The 21,006-nt window shown below is 45.7% G+C and overlaps 1 protein-coding gene across 8 annotated transcripts in view; it reads left to right on the plus strand.

Annotated features, from left to right (window-relative positions):
* The window catches only part of SCO1 (synthesis of cytochrome C oxidase 1), a 394,561-nt gene that overhangs the window by 8,651 nt on the left and 364,904 nt on the right, over nt 1–21,006 (plus strand). For 6 of the 8 annotated variants that reach the window (XM_078654747.1, XM_078654754.1, XM_078654749.1 and 3 more), the window contains one exon: nt 16,007–16,112. The gene's annotated coding sequence lies outside the window, so the exon portion shown is untranslated. Of the gene's footprint in view, nt 1–13,834; nt 13,954–13,991; nt 14,090–16,006; nt 16,113–21,006 lie in introns of those variants that run through there. The other 2 variants (XM_078654755.1, XM_078654751.1) reach the window with 2 other exon arrangements.

Below are 21,006 nucleotides of genomic sequence, written 5' to 3' on the forward strand. Positions count from 1 at the left end.
CGAGGACAAGCATGAAAAACAAGCTCTTGGCATTGCTGTGGGGAGGGGGGAGGAGAAATGCAACACTGCCTGGCGGCCGTGGAAAGTGTGAAATGAAAGCCTTTGATGCAGCAGGGGGCGGAGCGGATCCTTTTCAAGTGAAGCTGCTGGCGGCACCACGCTGGGGAAGCGACAGATGGCTGGCTTTCATGTGCACGCGCTTTTCACGGGCACAGCATCAAATCGCCGATGGTTAAGCTCTCGTTAAGCCCCAATATCTCTCGCAAGCTCAATGCGCACGCGCATTGACAGGCTCGACCTAAAAATGATGGCGGCTACAGTTATTTGCAGTTTTTAGAGTACTGCTAAATCAAGGTACTTATAGCATAAAAAGGTTCCCGGTGATGCCCTCCTTTGCCTCGGGACCTGTAGGGAAGAAGAGCACTTACTTTAAGACCGGGGACGCCACACCAGAACACCTACTTTGCTTCCCCGTCGGACCGCATCTTAACGTGTCTCTGGCGAGGGGAGTATAAAAGGACTTCCTGGCGCGTATTGCCGCGTGGTCTGCTGTGAAGGCTAGACCGCGCGAGTGCTTACAAATGGCCGCCATCGGATGGCAAGTGTGGCGGCCATGTTGGGTTGGAACGCGGAACTCTGCCGCGGATGTACTGTTGTGATTATGGAGAAAATATATATATATATATAAAAAAAATTACGTTAATTGTGGGAGAGTTGTTTGGGAATAAAATCCGCCACTCGTGGTTGTCTAGAGTACTAGACAGCGTGTATTGTCATTGCAGGCAGGACTTCCCGGCTCGTATTGCCACGTGGTCTGCTGTGGAGGCTAGACCGCGCTAGTGCTTACAACTGGCCGCCATCGGGTGGCAGCCATGTTGGGTTGGATAGCGGAAAGTCAGTGTACCAAATTCTAAAGCTTTGCACCCTCGGTGGATTCAATGAGCTGCTTCCTTGACGTCCACGGATGTCACGTTTATTTTTGACGCCTCATTACGGTCGCAGGAGTACTTACAGTATGAATTCGTTCATCCTGCACCTCTGGCAATGCGACCTTTGGAGGACTTCCATTGCATCATTTACACTGATGGCTCGGCGCAGGTTGCGCATGGCTCTAAACACGCCTACGTTTCCGCATGCGCCATTGTGGTCGGTGCCATGGTGAACGATGAGTTCAAGTCCAGAGTTGTACACACGCAGACTCTAAGGGACTGCACCGCACAATTGGCAGAGCTTCGTGCTCTTTTACTCGCGTTGGAGTACGCTGATCCTAGTGTGACGACTCTTATTGTGAGCGATTCTTACTACTGTGTCGTCTTACAATGAAAACTTGTTCTTTTGGGTTCAGAATGAATTTTGTGATTCCAACGGTAGCACTATAAAACACAAGATGATCTGGGTTCGAGTGGCTGAGCTTAAAGCTAATCTGCCACTTGTTTATGTGATTCATACTCTCGGCATCAGCGCGTAGGAGTTCACGCTGTCGGTAACTCGCTTGCTGATGAAGCGGCGAGATCAGCGGTGTCTAAGTATTTAGTTGCAGCAGTTACACGGTCCAAAAGTAAGATTGATGATAACATCTTGGCGGCTGTTGCTGCCACTGAGAAGGGAGGTAAACATCCTACGGGGTTCCCTTCGAAGTACACATACCACTTAAGTCCCGAAAAGGTTCCTTTTGTGAAAATTCCTGATGTTGGTGAACGTTTGATTCCCAACTCGGATCGCAGGGCTGACTTGATTACAGCGGCGCATGAAGGTGTGGCGTCTGCGCATGCGGGCGTCTCTGCCACTGTAACTCAATTACAACAGCGTTTCTGGTGGCGGGGACTGTACAAACAGACGCGGGATTATGTCCTTCAATGTGACATCTGTCAGCAGATTAAGCCTTCGACTGCTACGCGCCCGCCACAGACACAGTTGTACATATCTAATAAACCACTAGGTTGTGTTTATTTAGATCACTGCGGTCCTTTTTCCTCTGATACTGCGTATAAGTACATCTTAGTAGCAGTTGATTCATGCACACGCTTTGTGTGGGTATGGCCTCATCGCAGCGCTGATTCACGGACTGTCATTAGAGATTTGCGTGTCTTTGTAGGGATTTTTGCCTGTGGTACCTTCCATTCGGATCAGGGTCCGGCTTTCGCCTCTAAGGCATACAAGGATGCCATGACTTCGATGGGGGTCCAAGTCAAGTTTGCGTCTCCCTACAGACCTGAGGGTAATAGTGTAGTGGAGCGAATGAACCGTGACTTAAAGCAATCTTTGACAGCTCGAGTTATAGGCACTGGCAGAAACTGGCTGGCCCACCTCAATGGCATGCAGCGTGCTCTTAATAATCTCCCTAGAAGGTCTCTGGGTGGGCGGACCCCATACGAAATGCTCTTTGGCATCAAGATGTACGTCCCTGACCTTGATGGTCTAGACTGTGTGGTTCGCGCCACGACCTTTGACGTAGATGAACATTGTAATGTTTTACAGGATCTACAAAAGACCAGAGACAGTCTTGCAAAGGAACATTTGCCCTCCACATCGGATTTTGCATTGCAGATCCCGGTAGTCGGCTGGCTGCCCCAAGTTGGTGAACTGGTTCGAGAGAAGATCGATAACAAGAAAGAATTTGGACCTTCCTATCGAGCTCCGGTCCCAGTCCTTGGAGTGAAAGGCACAAGAACAGTCATTTTACCCCCTCTTCCAGGTCGTAGGGAAAACAGGTTTATCTCCATTGACAATGTCAAGATACACAGAGTGGCCGATTCTTCTTAGTATGACACCAGCGGTATCCTGTCCGTCCATTGTGAGAAATTCGGTTTTGGCCACTACATCTAATGCTGAACCTGAAGTGGCCATTGAGTTACCTGCACTTTCCAGTCCTTTATTAAGTACTTTGCCTGGTACAGACCATGATGACATCGATTACACTTACCCCACTGACTTATCCATGCCTGACCTACAAACCCGTTTGGCCACTGAATCAAGGTTTTCATTTGACACTGTTTCCATTGCCTCAGAGAAGCCTTCACAGTTTGCAGTTTATGCCACTTTATTTAAAAAACATTTTTTGATTCCACCTTGGACATATATTTGGCTGGTACTTTTATCGATTTACCTTTTTATGTCAATTGGTTTTGTGTTTTATTTTTTTCGACTCATCAATGGACACTATGTCGAGGAAAGAACATGCATTCGACATCTCAATGGAACTTTGGCCCCACTTTCCTCGTCACATTCTGCACACAGATTGAAAAGAGACTTGACATTTGTTAACATCACTGCCTGGCCAGTCCTTGATGGTATTGTGTGGGATGCGGTTAGATTTCATATTCATGGCCCTACTGAAGTGGTTAATGTCCCTAATGTCCTTAGAGTTAACATGGGGGATGTAGTGAAACAAAACATACGTTCTGATGATTGGGATATTCATGCAGTAGAAAGTTTGTTTTCTGATTTGAAATACTATGCTGCCTTTGATGCTGAGGATTTATATTTAGAATCCGCTAATTATGGTGATTTGTTTTGCTTCCAACATTTTGGCAATCACTTCTTACATAAAACTTCTTACCAAAGGAATGCTGTTAATTTTACACAGTGGGAGCATTGCCCAGCTCCTAAACAAGGCAGTTCAAATACATTTTTGAAAAAGTACACTTATTTTACTGACTTCAATCAGTCCAATCCTGAGTCTTTTTATTTTAAAATGTCGCAGAAGACTATGTCCAAAGTTAGACTTACCAATACCAAATTATTGTACTCGAAGTCCTTCCTTGATCAGTTAGTTGTTGGAGGCTACGAGCTATGGAAGGAATCTATTGATCTTAAATCGGTTTGGGGTTCTAGAGCCTGGCTGGTACGAGGCACTGAGGCTTTGCACCGTGCATGTCTCATCCCGAATCATATGTTGTTTTTGAATGCATCAGTTTCATAAACAACATGCTTTGGATTGGCGACTTCTAAAAAATTGAATACCCCAACCATCCCTGATTTGGAGGAATATACTGGCTGGAGTAATTTTACTCGGTTTTCCATTAGAGAATTACAGACCCTTTTACTTAATTCTTCCTTTAACATATCCAGTATGGATCCCAAAGGTTGGCTGATGTGGCACCGTAGTGCTGATTCATGCCAGCACCGTTTTCTGGGTTTATCTGATGGCTTTAAACAGGTTAGGCCTGATCCCCGTTTTGACATGGTCCATACTGTCACGACTTATTCAGTGGGCAAATTATGTCAGAATTGGCTGAAACATTCTACATTAGCTGCGGTTAAACTTCATCTTTCGAAACTGAATGAAGATGTGGATTTAAATGATTTCATAAAAGGCCCGACTAGTGGTAGATCAAAAAGATGGATATATGCTATTTACAATGAAATCTGGAAAACTTCACAAGTTGAGGCGGCGACACGCCTTAGGGCAATTGATCAAGCTAATCTTGAGAAAGTGCTTGCAGTGGTTGATAATAGCATTAACATGCTTTCTTCCCGCATTTACACGTTAGATAATATTGTGTCATCTGTTGTGGATATTGTACAGGATGAAGTATCTGTGTTATATCAGTTGCGTTCTATCATGCAATTTGCTTGGACCCTACAGACTTTAAAATCTGGCAAAGTGCCATGGACCTACATGAATGTCTCCTCTCTCTTTGCCCCTTTCAATTTGAATGACAAGCAGCGCTTGCTTTCCATGCAAGATGCAACTTTTCAAATGTTACATATTGAGAGATTGGAGTCCTTGCCTTTTTCTGTGGCTGAGTCCACTGATGTGACGTGGCTTATCCACGGTGTGATAACATTACCTTTTGCTTTGTATAAATTTACTAATTGCATGCGATATGTGGCCATAGGTCGATATGAACCCTTAGGTAGCGGTTTCCTTCATGAAGTGTGGTCCCTTCCATACACTTACAGATGTTTAAAAGATGAGCAGGAGGTATATCTGAATGGGGAGGAGTGTACAGAGACACCTGATCATTCATTAATGTGTAGGCACATACAATTACACGGTTCTTGTAACCAGGATCGACCAAATTTAGCCTGTGTTTTAAAAGGGACGCCAGTTCCAGCAATCATCCCAACTTTTACCTTATTGGGAAACGGTAGTTATTTACTTTTGAATAATGAGGATTGTTGTGGGTTAATTAAAGGTGTTCCTTATGTGGTAACAGTAACTGAGCGTGTAATTTGCTGCAGAAATGTACTGTACCCACCCACGCAGGGAAACGGGGATGTTTCCATCTGGCCGCGCATCCCAACCTTGACAGCGGAGTTCAACGGCATGAGCAGAATAAGAGCTCTATTGTCCCAAAAAGAAGTGGCCTTGAGTTCGGCTCGAGAAACATTCGTGCTTCACATAGCTAACACCCGTACAGAGGTTCAGGCCCTTTTAAATACTGATTTACCGTTGCATTTCAGCAAAATGGTTCATTCTACCTTTAACGCGTCCTCCACAACTGGGCTGGCGCATTTTTTTAAAATAGTTAGCAGTGGCCTCGTGACTTCATTTGAGAAAATATTTGGAGTCATTCCTGCTTTCTTCCATTCTATTTTTTCGAGTCTGTTTGGTGGATTACCGGTTTTACTGGCACTAGCGGCAGGCGTTCTGGTGATTTTTTGTTTCATTAAATATGGATGCCCTTCATGTGCAAGAAGCCGCCCGCCCCTTCTGGCGTTGTTTCGCAACCAGATGCTTGAATACTATGGCACATTGCCGCTTGCGACTTTAAGCACGGCATATGGATTATCATTTCGATTTTCCTACTTCACCTGTGTCCAGCCTGTGTTTCATTGCCTAAGCTGTGATTTTGATTGGGCCATTGATTTGTGTCTCTGCCGACCCGTTTCTCCTGACGTCGATTTTAATCAGCTGATGGGTCCCGTCGTTACTCACAAGTTGGTTTGTACTGGCGAAAGGATTATGGCCTTAGCAGCGATGCATGGACTAATGGGTCCTTGGAACATACTCGCAGTAGCACAGGATTTCTTGGCACTGAGCTTTCTTGAGAACCCACCGAGTTGTCCTCTGATGGTGATAGGGGCTCCGGGACTAGAGGAACACGTATGTTCTTTTCCGCTTTTAAATTGGATGGCTGAACTGTTTTCAGATGAAGACGGCGATTTCATTTTGGAGGCTGTTGCTGCATATTTTGCATATACGGTCATGTCCTAACAACTTTCCCATGTTTTAAATCCCGCCATCTGGCTTTCGGCTGACGTAACTTTGCAAAGTTTCCTTACATTTTTCATCTCCCAGAACTATTGGCATGAGCAGAAGTTAATTATATATTGACCTTATGGATTTTTAAATTGATTCCTGAAGCATTTTTTCCCATCCATTTCTAAAGTATTAATATTGCTCATCGTTCTTGAACTCTGCTATCATGATGAGGCCCTTATCTTATCTTATCCGTGCTCGGATCATGGGGGGGTGGGTGTCATATAGCTACTGATAATCTGAATACTGTGTTAAATTAGCTTAGGCTCATTAAATGTTTAAACGCCATTTTTTCCTTTTGCTGCTTCTGCGCACGATACATAATTGTTGATTTAGCTTTCAACCTAGTAGTTTACATGAGAATAATATGTTATTGCTCTCAAATCAGCTTTGCTTAATAAACTATGTCTGTACAGTGAGTGCTGAAGCTAGAAGGATAACACGACACAGATTGTTGTGAGAAACTGATCTCTGCACCTTCATAGACATAACATAAGTGCAGCTCCTGCCAAATTCTAGCTTTAATGATTCAGAAAAGGGGGTGATGATGAACAGAGTGTCTGAATTAAGCAGACCACTCTTACCCAGTCCAAAGATCAGGGCTTGATCCATCAACGTTATTTAGCTCACTGCCCCATCCCAGCTCAGAACCTGGCAATATGCAAATTAGTCTGTCCCTGGCCCAGTGCATCATGGGAACAGGGCAGACCAAACTACCAAGCCAATTCTTCACCAGAAAGGAGACAAGCTTCCGGGGACCGGTTTCTGCCATTTCAGGCGTCGTCGGCCCGGCTTGCTTGAATCCTGATGGAGCAGTGAGCAAGGGACTCATGTCTGAGCATACCCTTCCACGCTTATGGTGGACAAAATGATTCAGAAAAGGGGGTGATGATGAACAGAGTGTCTGAATTAAGCAGACCACTCTTACCCAGTCCAAAGATCAGGGCTTGATCCATCAACGTTATTTAGCTCACTGCCCCATCCCAGCTCAGAACCTGGCAATATGCAAATTAGTCTGTCCCTGGCCCAGTGCATCATGGGAACAGGGCAGACCAAACTACCAAGCCAATTCTTCACCAGAAAGGAGACAACCCCTTTTTGTAAATTATTTTGTCCACCCTAAGCGTGGAAGGGTATACTCAGATGTGAGTCCCTGGCTCATTGCACCATCAGGATTCAAGCAAGCCGGGCCGAAGACGGCTGGAATGCCAGAAACCGGTCCCCGGAAGCTTGTTTCCTTCCCAGTGTAAGAATTGGCTTTTGTAGTCTGGTCTGCCCTGTTCCCATGATGCACTGGGCCAGGGACAGACTAATTTGCATACAGCCAGGTTCTGAAACTGGGATGGTGCAATGAGCTAAAAAACGGTGTTGGATCTAGCCCTGATCTCTTGACTGGGTGAGAGTACTCTGCTTAATTCAGAGACTCTGTCCATCACCACCCCTTTTTGTAAATTATTTTGTCCACCCTAAGCGTGGAAGGGTATACTCAGATGTGAGTCCCTTGCTCATTGCACCATCAGGATTCAAGCAAGCCGGGCCGAGGACGGCTGGAATGCCAGAAACCGGTCCCCGGAAGCTTGTTTCCTTCCCAGTGTAAGAATTGGCTTTTGTAGTCTGGTCTGCCCTGTTCCCATGATGCACTGGGCCAGGGACAGACTAATTTGCATACAGCCAGGTTCTGAAACTGGGATGGTGCAATGAGCTAAAAAACGGTGTTGGATCTAGCCCTGATCTCTTGACTGGGTGAGAGTACTCTGCTTAATTCAGAGACTCTGTCCATCACCACCCCTTTTTGTAAATTATTTTGTCCACCCTAAGCGTGGAAGGGTATACTCAGATGTGAGTCCCTTGCTCATTCCACCATCAGGATTCAAGCAAGCCGGGCCGAAGACGGCTGGAATGCCAGAAACCGGTCCCCGGAAGCTTGTTTCCTTCCCAGTGTAAGAATTGGCTTTTGTAGTCTGGTCTGCCCTGTTCCCATGATGCACTGGGCCAGGGACAGACTAATTTGCATACAGCCAGGTTCTGAAACTGGGATGGTGCAATGAGCTAAAAAACGGTGTTGGATCTAGCCCTGATCTCTTGACTGGGTGAGAGTACTCTGCTTAATTCAGAGACTCTGTCCATCACCACCCCTTTTTGTAAATTATTTTGTCCACCCTAAGCGTGGAAGGGTATACTCAGATGTGAGTCCCTTGCTCATTGCACCATCAGGATTCAAGCAAGCCGGGCCGAAGACGGCTGGAATGCCAGAAACCGGTCCCCGGAAGCTTGTTTCCTTCCCAGTGTAAGAATTGGCTTTTGTAGTCTGGTCTGCCCTGTTCCCATGATGCACTGGGCCAGGGACAGACTAATTTGCATACAGCCAGGTTCTGAAACTGGGATGGTGCAATGAGCTAAAAAACGGTGTTGGATCTAGCCCTGATCTCTTGACTGGGTGAGAGTACTCTGCTTAATTCAGAGACTCTGTCCATCACCACCCCTTTTTGTAAATTATTTTGTCCACCCTAAGCGTGGAAGGGTATACTCAGATGTGAGTCCCTTGCTCATTGCACCATCAGGATTCAAGCAAGCCGGGCCGAAGACGGCTGGAATGCCAGAAACCGGTCCCCGGAAGCTTGTTTCCTTCCCAGTGTAAGAATTGGCTTTTGTAGTCTGGTCTGCCCTGTTCCCATGATGCACTGGGCCAGGGACAGACTAATTTGCATACAGCCAGGTTCTGAAACTGGGATGGTGCAATGAGCTAAAAAACGGTGTTGGATCTAGCCCTGATCTCTTGACTGGGTGAGAGTACTCTGCTTAATTCAGAGACTCTGTCCATCACCACCCCTTTTTGTAAATTATTTTGTCCACCCTAAGCGTGGAAGGGTATACTCAGATGTGAGTCCCTTGCTCATTCCACCATCAGGATTCAAGCAAGCCGGGCCGAAGACGGCTGGAATGCCAGAAACCGGTCCCCGGAAGCTTGTTTCCTTCCCAGTGTAAGAATTGGCTTTTGTAGTCTGGTCTGCCCTGTTCCCATGATGCACTGGGCCAGGGACAGACTAATTTGCATACAGCCAGGTTCTGAAACTGGGATGGTGCAATGAGCTAAAAAAAACGGTGTTGGATCTAGCCCTGATCTCTTGACTGGGTGAGAGTACTCTGCTTAATTCAGAGACTCTGTCCATCACCACCCCTTTTTGTAAATTAAATTCTAGCTTTAGGCGCGTTTTATATTGCTTTGCTTAGAGCACACAAATACACTTGATGCGGTTCGCATGCAGAGAGCTGGTGGAAGCAGATGTGATCTCTTCATACTAGGATCTTGAGGTATGGGCCCGCCCTGCTAAAACCCAAAGAGACCTTCTTAGATATTAATATAATATGCTAGTAAAGGAGAGAGAGAAATAGGTGTTGTTAAAGCTTATTCATTTCAGCATAATAGCATGCTGTCACCTTTTGCATTCTATGGACTAGTAACTATGCTGATAACTTTGCTTTTGATAATATGTTTCCTTGTATTATCTAAGATACTGCGCCTGAGGAAACGGCATTAGTAAATAAATATTTCAAATGTGCACGTGTCCTCATTTACTCCACGTTCGGGTTTGAAATGATTGTATAACGAAAGAGTGTTTATGTGTTCCACGTGACCTGAGGTATCGTAAGTTCATGTTCTGGTTTGTCTAAATCATTGGAAGTCTGTGATGACCAATGAGACACTGTAGCTAGCCTGGTAAGGGGTTCTGGGTACTGAGGTGAGTTTTGGGTCACCCTAATTCGCCGAGGTTCCAAATCTCTATGCACAGTTCTGTGGGAGAACGGAAACCCTGCTACAGAATGAAGCGGATACCGCAGTAGGACAAGCTGTGCTTCGTAATCTTTTTCTATAAGGTGAGCCTCTGTTCTACCCTCCTCCTTTTGGTTTCCAAGTAATTATTGACTGTTTGATATATATATGTACTCTATACATATGATTTTCAGTCTCTTTTTATGCTTTGTAGCTATGGAAACTTTTCTTTGGTGCTGACTGCTATCTATTCTATATTCAAGCATGTGAATCTATGAAAGACACCCTAATACTGGAGAAGAACAATTGTTACTTACCTGTAAACAGGTGGTTATCCAGTATCTGTGTCTTTCATAGATTCACATGCGACCCTCCCTCCTCCCCTCAGAGGCTCTCTTCTCCTCACAGACTCTTTGGTCACTCTTGTGCTTGAAAATCTGAGGTGCTGAGCTCTGAGGAGAAGGTTCTAGAGGGTTGCTGTCGCCTGATTGGCTGCAGTTTGGACCAACATAATGACAGGGATAGACTGCATATTGTTTTTTCCTTTCCCATGCATTCCTATGTAGAAATATGTGTAGGCAGGTTATGCCTTTTTTCTGGTACATATTTCAGGTTTTATGTTGTTACATATATATTGTATTGTATTGTATTGTATTGTAAGGGGAATTTATAAAGCGCGCTGACACCATGGGTTTCCTGGCGCTGGCAGACAACTGGGGGACTGGGAGGGTTTAGCCAGATTGAGGGAAGAGCCAAGTTTTTAGGGATTTACGGAAGAGGGTAAGGGAATTGGAGGTTTTAAGAGAGAGGGGGAAGGAATTCCAGAGTTTGGGGGCCAGAAATGCAAATCTCCGGCCTCCGGATCTGCAGAGTTTGACAGGGGGAGTGAGTAAGAGGTGCAGATGAGAGGATCTCAGGTTCCGAGAGGGGCTGTAGGTCCTGATGAGAGATTTCAAAAAAACAGGACAGGAACCAGATAAGGATTTAAAGGTGAGGCAGCCGATCTTAAAGGCTGCCCTCGAGATGACGGGGAGCCAGTGCAGTTTTAGAAGGAGGGGTTTGGCGGATTGCCATTTCGGAATCCCAAAGGCCAATCTCGCCGCTTGATTCTGAACGAATTGTAGTCTGCAGAGAGATGTTTTGGGCAGACCATGATAGATAGCATTCGAAAAATCTAAGCGGGAGAGGACAAGGGCCATGATTACTTGCAGGAGAGCTTCAGGAGTGAGGAGATAAGCCACCTTCCTGATCCTGCGCAGCTGGAACACGCAGGAGGAGACAACTGTCCCCACCTGGGGCCCGAGGGAGAGACCGGAGTCAATAGTGATCCCTAGGCTTTTTACCGAGGCCACAGGGGTGGGGGGAAGGCCAAGTTCTGCCGGCCAAAAATGCGGAGCCCAGTGGGTAGAGCTCTTGCCAGGGAGAAGAAGCTCTGTCTTTCCGGGATTCAGCTTAAGCTGATTTTGGCACATCCACGATAGGATGTGGGACATAACTGCCTGAAAGTTGGGAATAGCAGAGGGGGAATCAAGAGGGAAGATGAGTTGCAGGTCGTCCGCGTAATTGAAAACGGTGACGTCCCACTGCCTCAAGGAAAAGAGAAGGGATCGAAGATAAAGATTGAAAAGAAGGGGGGACAGAGAGGAGCCCTGAGGGACCCCGCAGGGCAAGTGCTCCCGAGGAGCTCTAAAAGTGCCCAGGCTAAGGGTCTGAGACCTCCCGGTCAGGAAGGATTTGACCCATGCCAACGCCAGGCCCTGGATGCCAGCTTGCTCGACACGGTGGAGAAGGATGTTGTGGTCCACCGTGTCGAAGGCAGCCGACAGATCTAATAAAACCAGGGCCTGGGGGGTACCCTTGTCAGCACCGTCTCTCAGGGCATCCAGCACAGCCAAGATGACAGTCTCCGTAGAGTGGCCGGGTCTGAAGCCGGCCTGGTTAGTCTCAAGAAAGGTGGAGTTCTCAATAAACTGTGAGAGGCAGGTGGTGACATGGGCTTCCAAAATTTTGGAGAAAAAAGGCAGGAGAGAGATGGGGCGGTAATTCGCCGGGACGGCGGGATCAGCCCCAGGCTTCTTCAGTAGAGGCACCAACACGGCCTCCTTGAAGGAGCGGGGTACCGTACCGGACGACAGAGAAGAATTCAGCAGGGGAAGGATACAATCAGGTAAAGAGTGGCAGATATTTCGTAATATGGTGGGGGGACAACAGTTGTCTGGGGATCCAGATTTAACGCGGGTGGCCAGTGTGGCCAAAGCGGTAGGGTCTAAGGGAGGGAAAAGTGTAAAAGAAAGAGCATTATGGGGGGGAGAAGCGGGGCCGGCGCCAGGGGGGGTAGTCGGAATGGTATCTTTGATCGAGGCAATTTTTTGGACAAAGAAAGTGCTCAGCGCGTTACATGATTCTTGTGTGGGGGCCTGAGTCGGAAGTGTCCTAGGATCGGAGGTAAATTCGTTGAGGATTTTAAAAATCTCCTTAGACTTGCAGGGGGCAGATAAAATTTTGTCTGAGGCATAAGCTTTTTTGGCGGCGGAAATGGCTGTTTTATACTCGTTCCGCACAGCCACGTATGCACTTCTGCTAGGTAAGCAGTGGTCTCTCCTCCACCTGCGCTCGAGTCGGCGGAGTTCTAACTGCAAAGTCTTAAGGTGAGGGGTAAACCATTTATGGGAATGACGGTGTCGGGATCGGGGAAACTTGGTTAAAGGTGCGAAAGTATCGCTGGCTATAGTGAGCCAGTCAGAAACTTGCCCCTGAAGCTCGTCAGTGCTTGAGTCTGTGGGGAACAAGGGACGGGTGAGAGAGAGATGAGATAAGAGTTTGGAGGAGTCGGCGGCTCTCCACTTGCGTGCGGTACCACCCTCCTGCAGTGGGGTCCTGATCTGGCCAACGGCCGAAAAGGTGGTGTCAATTAAGAAGTGATCGGACCACACACAAGGTGTTATGAATGGGCAGGAGGACTTGACCCCGTGAGCCCAGATGTGGTCAAGGATATGGCCACCGCTATGAGTGGCAGACCTGACTAGTTGTGTAAAATCCAAGCTCGAGAGGGCCTCGAACAGTTCGGTGGCATGGGGGCCGGCATCCTCATTCTGGAACCAGTAATTGAAATCCCCGACAATGATAGTATGGGGGGAAGAGGTGGCAAGATTGGTTAACTGTTCAATAAAGGAGGAGGGGAAGGAAGGCATGGGGTGGGGGGGACGGTAAAGTACCATAAGGGTGACAGCGCCTACCTCGGTCCCAAGACGGAGGACCAGGTTATCCACATCGGGGAGGGTCATATTGGCAGAGGCAATGATCTTAAGATTCTTCCGTATTACCGCTGCCACCCCTCCACCGGAGCGGCCTCCAGGTCGGTATTTTATTGCTATTTTATTTACCGTGGGACTCCCACTCCGACGACGGGGAATATTCAAGCATGTCAATCTATAAAAGACACCAATACTGGAGAACCACATGTTTACAGGTAAGTAACAATTGTTCTTGGTCAAGGATTAAAGACTTTAGTCCTGTGTTTCTATGATGAACAGTAGTGCCAAGAGAAAGCACTTCAGAGTCTTTTATATACGCATAAACCTTGTACTCCACTTTGTGTTTTGAGTTTTTACTCAGCAGTGCAAGTCACTCCAACCTATGCTCCAAGTGTATTTTGAGGAGTGCCTATAATTTCAATCTGTATTTCAAGTTTAATTCTAGGCATGTCACTCCAATCTGTGACTTTGGTATTTCTGCTCTCAATGTGATTGGCTGACGAAACTTGTAAGTTTGTATCACTAAAAGTAATGCATGTTCATTGTATATAGAGACTTGTTAGTGTACTGATGGTAACTGCCTTTACTTGTTATTTCCAGTGCATTGCATTATGGCAAAGCCAGAAGTTGTGGTCCAGTGCGCATCTACCTTGCAAACATAAAAGGTCTCAGAATTGACAAATCCTGTTACGCAGTTTCGCACCGCCAGAGTACTACAGGTCTCTCTTTTCTTATTTTAGCCCAATCCTTCCCCCCCAGGGGACATTTTGCAGTCAGTTCCTGCATCCGCATTGTCCTTGGGTGGGTTAGCAGGTCCAGTATCGGCTCTAGTGGCGTCTCTGCGGTTGGGACCAGGTGAGTGCATGAAACCCAAGATCCAAGAACCCGGACCAATGGACCACAAACCTAAGGCATCTATTATCGATCGACGCTGAAACGTCAGCAGGGTCTATGGATTTGGCTCCATGTCCGCAAACGTGTTGGGAGGCCCAGCATGGGCCCACAAATCAGCAAGGGTTTGTGAACCAAATGGTAGGGTCAGCGAACCCTTAAAAATATTTTATTTTAAAGGAAAAAAACGGTCTGGTCCAAGGCAAAGTTCTGTGAGCAATCCTTGCTGCTCAAGTTCTAAGGCCCTGCACAGTACAGTGGTTTCTCAGGGTCCGTTGGAGTACATATCATTTGTTTACATCCATTTAATTGTCATGCTGTTTACTCATGGACTACGTTTGTATTGTAAAGCAAATCATCATTTGTCTTTTCAATATTTCATTGTAAATAATATTATGAAATAATACATTAGTAATATTAAATGGAGACTATTTTTGAATGGGATGGGGTAAGGGTAAATTTAAGGGTTTAACTGTAAGATTAAGGGGCTAGTCTATGGGGCAGATAGAATGGGTTAAGGGAATGAGGTAAAGGGCTATGTGTAAGGTTAATCACATAAAGATATGGGGTTAAGAGTAATGATAAGGGTAAAGGGATTAAGGTAATAGGTTAGGTATGGTGGTTAAGGGTAATGAATGGGATGAAGGGATAAGTGGATTTAGAGTAAGAGTAAGTGGGTAAGGAAGTATGGGTATAGGGCTTAAAGTGTAAAGAGACAAGGAAATATGGCTTTAAATCTAAAACGCTAAGGGGAATAGGGAAAAGGGCAAGGATAAGGGTGTAAAGGTAATGGAGTAAAGATAAGATGTAGGATTAAGGAGCAATTGTTCACAGTAAAGGGAACTGGTTAAGAGATTAAGGGTCAAACATACCAATTATTAGTCTTAATTTGAGACCAGTACAGAATTTTGAGAACCAATTTATGTAGTAATAGGTTGTTCTTAAAATTTTAACTCATAGTGGGTTGCAATCCGACCTATCCCCTGAATATTAATGAGGTAGGTTGCAAATTGCAACTCACTATGATTTGAGGCAATCTCAGGCATAGTGACTTGCTGGTTTCAGCAGAACACCATTTCTGCGATTGCTTTTGAACTAAGCAAACGTTTTTAAAATGCAACTTGTTTTCCTTAAATGAAACAGCACTGCGTTTAAAAAGAAAGGGTTACTATTTTTTGTTTGTTTGAGTTGGCAGTGGTCTTCTTAACACTACCAACTCTTCAATAAACTTTTTTTTTATTACATTCACAAAGAGGAAGAGGTGTCAAAGGGTCCCCTTCCCATTTAAAAATGCATTACCACCTCCATTAAGGTGTTGGTAAAATATTGATGTGTTGTGATTGATTTGAGTTGCAAAACATTGATACACAAGATAACGATTCAGTATTTGGAAGTGACGCCTACAAAACACCCCTTTCAAACACCCTAAGATAGATATGGGATTGGCTGGAGGTGTGGGAGGGGCATTCAATCTGCAGAATAGGGGCCCAGCAGATCTGAGGTGCCTGGAGGGGTTGTGCAGGTGCAAGACAGCCAAGGGGTGAGCCACGGGCCTTACACAGAGTTACAATACAAGAGGATGGTACCATGCAGGTGGCAGACACTTTTGTATTGTGGCATGGAGAGACAGTGATAGAGGATGAAAATGGGTCGTAATGTTTTCCTCCTGTTTCTTTAGGGTGCAGTGATTTATTGGGGCAGTGATGGGAGTGTTGGAAGTTTATCCTCAGGCACGCTCCGAGGTGGATGTCTCTTGATTGGTTGACATTACAGATGAGCCTTCGCCTCACTGCACCATGGTGGTGATGTATACTGGATGGTCTTGTACAAGTTACGGAATTGAGTTGTACTATAATAGCTAACGCCCATTTTTTCTGCCAGGGTTCGAGACCAAACCCCGGGTGCAGAGGTGTGTACGGTTGCATACTTGGTAGTCAGCATCTAAGGGACTGCGAAATTGACAGGAACCAGAAAGGGAGGTCTAGAGGTGAGGAACGTCTCCCTGTTGGATAAGTTGGGGATACTGTGTTGCCCTAGCACGAGGTGGGCGCGCTTACGTAGCATGGCAGTTCTACTATGTTTGTCCTGGGGTGGTGGGATGGTTACTGTTTCTATATTGTTGTGTTGTTTATTCAGGTTTACATGCAGCACTGTCCGCAGGATGCAGAGGCACTGGGGGGGGGGGAAATCAAGTGATGTAGTGGCATATGAATGGGAGGTAGATTTAGAATACTTACCTAGAACGTCCGGGGATCGGGCACCTATGTCAAGAGGTATAGGATCTTGTCCTTGCCGAAGATTCATAAGGTAAATATTGCTGTCTTCAGGATACCACCTCAGTAAAACGGAGATTGATAAGGTGGCCCAGAAATGGAGAGGGCAGGTGTATCATGCCGTGAATAACAAGAAATAGACTAGGAGGTCTTTATTAAATGAAGGAAAACGACCACAAAAAAGTTGACCAACACTTCTATCACAACTAACGGTGAGGGTCCATCAGTGATGAAAGAGTCCTATCAGCCCACCCATTCGGCGGAACCTCGTCATCTAGGACCTTTTCAGCAGGTGTTCATCTGGCCAAGTACAGTTGTATTTACTTGTTGCCAACAGTTCCCATGCTGAAAGAAGATGAGTCCTCACTGCGAGTGGTACTGATAGGGTGCAGTGCTCAAGGAAAAAAGTGCAAAATTAAAATGGCGATCAGGGTAGAAAAAATTATTTAATGGTATCTCCCTGGACGCCAGGTTAAAACAGATGTGGCAACAGTGTGAAAATATCACTGTCAAGAAAGCATCTATAAATAGGCCAACATGTTTCTGCCTTTCATGTATCGTTTTACAGGCATTCGTCAGGGCCAAGCAGTGAAAATAGGCTACTGCAACATCTAATTAAATTATCATTATGGAAAAATTTAAAGAACACAAAACAAGCTATAAAGCATGGTATGGGATGGTAAGTCTTAATCGTGTGGCTGAGTCAGCCACCTTACCGTCTCCGATCTGGCCACCATGCAAAGTACAATCCTTTCCTGGAAAATATAATGACAGAAAAAGAAAAAACACACTGATATCGCATCCATTGTACATTTGTGAATATCAACATGTTGTGAAGGTCAAAATATTAGTGGTCTGTAAACACTTCTACTGACTGCACTAACGGGAGCCAGACTGTATCATGACTAATGGAAAGTCAAGTACTAGAAAATCTAGTGAATCAAATACTTTTCGAAAAAGGATAACAACTCACCCAACTCTGTGTGGGAGTCAAGCCTCACCTCACCCGGCAACGGCTCGGATAGAGAGGCCCCGCTCTACGAGACATACAGAGAAAGACAAATTTGGCAATCATAAATGTCATACTCAATGTATCTGTTGTGGTATAAACACACCCACATAAAACTTGGTTTTGACTCTGACCGATCTATCAACCCAGACTGAACAATGGCGCGAAAAAGGCAAGGGAGTCATTTGACTGGGACATCAAATGTAACGTGCCTCAGATCTAAATTATAGCTGATGAAACAGCTCTTTGCAAATGCCATTTAATCACTACTAATCTGTCAAGCAGGTTTTCTTAGCTTGATTGCAAATTAAGCTAAGAGTTGCTACAAGTCTATCAAGCAGATTTACTCAACTTGATTGTTAGTTAAGCTAAGGGGAGAAGGGAGTGAAATACTTTCCTCTTCCTCTTCAGCTTTTTTAAATTACAAAGTGGTTGTAAAATGCAGGGACATTTCTTATTTATGCTCATCTGAGCAGCTAGTGTGGTTAGCAAAAAGTCAATAACCCTGTATAACTGATACTAACACCAAGACTAAGACCAGAGGTGCCAAAAGGGATTCCCTTACCTGTCCGTCGGTACCTCGGTGTGGGTTCCAGAACCGAAGGGGAGGCGCCGACGGACAGGATGCCGGAAGTATATATACCCACGTTGATTGGGTGATTGATAGTTAGTCGTCTACACCTGTGGGAAGGCGGATGCGTCTGCGACGCATATCTACGTCTCCCCGCTCGGCGTTGCAGTAGTGTAGCCGCATTGCGCATGCGCCTGGAACCGGGACTCGGAACCAGCGCTGCCAAACGCATGCGACGATGTATAGTGACCAAGGCGCACTCACGCGCATGCGCAATAGGCTTCAACATGCCCTGGTGCGAGGAGACGGAGTGCGTCTGCGTGCTCCTAGGAACAGTGAATACCATAATCACTCCGGAGCTGTGGGAATCTATTAGCACAACCCCGGAATCAATTTTATTTGGGAAAGAACAAAATACCGCTATAGGGCTGATAGTCCCGGTAAAATTGGGAGGCCTATGCGGAAATTCACCAATACCTAGGCAAAGCTGCTTGCGTGACTGATGTGGAGGACAACATCCCAGTTGAACCAATATAAATATAAACCCCATGTGGCACGAGTGATTCGAGTAGATGCAAACAGGAGACGATGTGACCAAATTTAATATGGATTCTCTTATCACGTATGCAAACTTGCTGGTATATGATATATATAAAACTGTCATTGTTGTGAAAGTTAGAAGGTGATACCTATAGTGATCACTTCTACAGACAGTACAAAAAACGCCTTCATAGAGCAACTATCATAGTCGACCAATTGACAGGGCATGATTTGATGTTTGTGCTCCTCCTTGATTATGAAACACATGAAGATGTGGATAGGGTGTAGTGTACAACCAGACCATGTGTCAGAAGGGCTCACAGCATTAACATCATGAGTCCCGCATGCATAAAGACAAGAGGACAAGGGTCCATACGTAAATCTGGGAAACTGTGTAGTTCCTTTACCGATGGACAAGTACTGTGTACAAACAGGGTATAAATATCCATATATTTAGGAAAAAACGATGATAATCATAGAGAAATCCATGGTATGGTATCATTCAACCCCAAGACGTCCGTCTTGAGCCTATGTATCCAGCGTTGCTCTCTGACAAATAGAAAATGTGATACATTGGTTACATGAGGTGGAATGAATGGTCGCTCTAACACCACCCACTTCATTTCGTCTGCCTTGTGTTTTTGAGTCAAAAAGTGGTTTGTAAGGCGAGTAGATTGCTTGTTGCACCGAATGGTGCTCTTGTGCTCGCTTATCCGAAGCTTAATCTTCCTAGTGGTGTGACCTATGTAGATAAGGTTGCAGGGACATGTTATCATGTAAATCAATTTGTCTGAGTTACAATTGGTGTGGGAGTTTAAACGCCACGGTTTAGGTGTCCCTATATCTATTGTCACAGTTTTGGAAGTTTGGGGACAAGCTGCACAACCTCCGCATGGGTAGTGTCCTCGTACAGGTTCGGTGTTCCAGAGAGTGTTAGTGTCTGGCTTCGGATGGTGTCTTGGCCTCGTGTGTACGATTTGATCAGGTGTATCATGCCTCCTATTCGACCAACTCGAGGGGAATACTGATTTGGGTGGCTCCAGGGACATAATTTGTGCCCCGTTATGTGGAGTTTGATGTGAAGAGGATGTGTGTCTAACTGCAGGGTAAGCTCGATGGGAGACTAGTCTCCTTACCTAACTTATATGTGCCTAATGTTGACGACCCCCACTTCTTCTTTGTGCTTCAAGCACTGATAGGTTTGGATGTTGATGGGCCGTTAGTGTGGCTGGGAGATTTTTAACTGCGTGGTGGATGGACAGCAGGATAGGAAACCTCCCAGGACTGACCTGAAGCCTCAAATGATGTTGGCGCTGCGTGAAGTGATGCTCAATCTGGGCTTGCTTGATGTCTGGAGGGCCCATAGACTATTAGATAAACCTTAACCGGCCATTCAGCTACATACCACACATACATTAACAACAACAGAGGCTGTCCAATACCCCTGAACCAGGGACAGTTAATAAACCGGGTAGTTTACGACGCTGCCACTCACAACAAACTTTGCTGTTTGTTGTGAGTGGCAGCGTCGTAAACTACCCGGTTGGACCCGCGGACGTATGCCGATTGACTGGGCATACGTTGGGCCACAACTAATTGGTCCCCACTGACTTTTTTGTCGTGCTGAAGACACACTTATATATAAACTTCCTTATCAGCCCTCGAATGGTGTTATGAGGACTTGTGATTTGCTTCATAAATTTTAACGTATTATATCTGCTGTTCATCAACCGAATCGTCAGCTTTTAATATTGTTATTGAAAACGCTCTAACCACTGTCTGTCCTGATGATGACTGCATAGTCAACCAGCGGTTGAAACGCCGTCGACGCATTCTGTGGCCACAAACTGTGAAAGACACATTATGTTTGTTTTTGTTGTTCTTTCTGCATATGTAATGTTTGTATGTTAGCCACGTGTTTGGTAAAATGAATCGGTTGTCTTAGTCTTGCCAACACTTTTTTATGAGCGTTTATTTTACTTGGAAGGTGTTTTTTGAAATTATATGTCTAATAAATTATGAGTATTTTTTGTAACTGTTTTTGAAATATAGGCTTCTTTCATTCTTTCTTTCTCTCCCCTTTCATTTTTTGAACGGATTTTTCCAGTAGAAATTGTAGCTTGCTAGTGAATCTGTGTACCTGAACCTTTTGTTAGGTGTTATTACATACCACACATACAGCAGACTGGACAGGGTGTGAGTCCTTGTAGGCGGGGTTGCACTTGATTCGCTTCTTGTCAGATCACTTGCTTGTACTCTGTGAGATGACCTGGGGGAGATGGGGTTCAGGCTCGGAATTGGTGCTTCCCTTCTGATGTCCTGGCAGACTTAGTGGGGAGAGAGGTGCTGTCACAGGCTTTGACAGAGTAATTGTCGGCTACTTGGGTCTCGACAGGAGCCCATGCTGTTGAGTGGCATGCCATGAAGGCTGTACTGGGGCAATGCTTGGGTCTGACTTATGGGGTACACCGTCAGCTCCAGCGGCTCC

The sequence above is a fragment of the Lissotriton helveticus genome, chromosome 7 (genome assembly GCF_964261635.1).
Source record: "Lissotriton helveticus chromosome 7, aLisHel1.1, whole genome shotgun sequence".
NCBI lineage: Eukaryota > Metazoa > Chordata > Amphibia > Caudata > Salamandridae > Lissotriton > Lissotriton helveticus.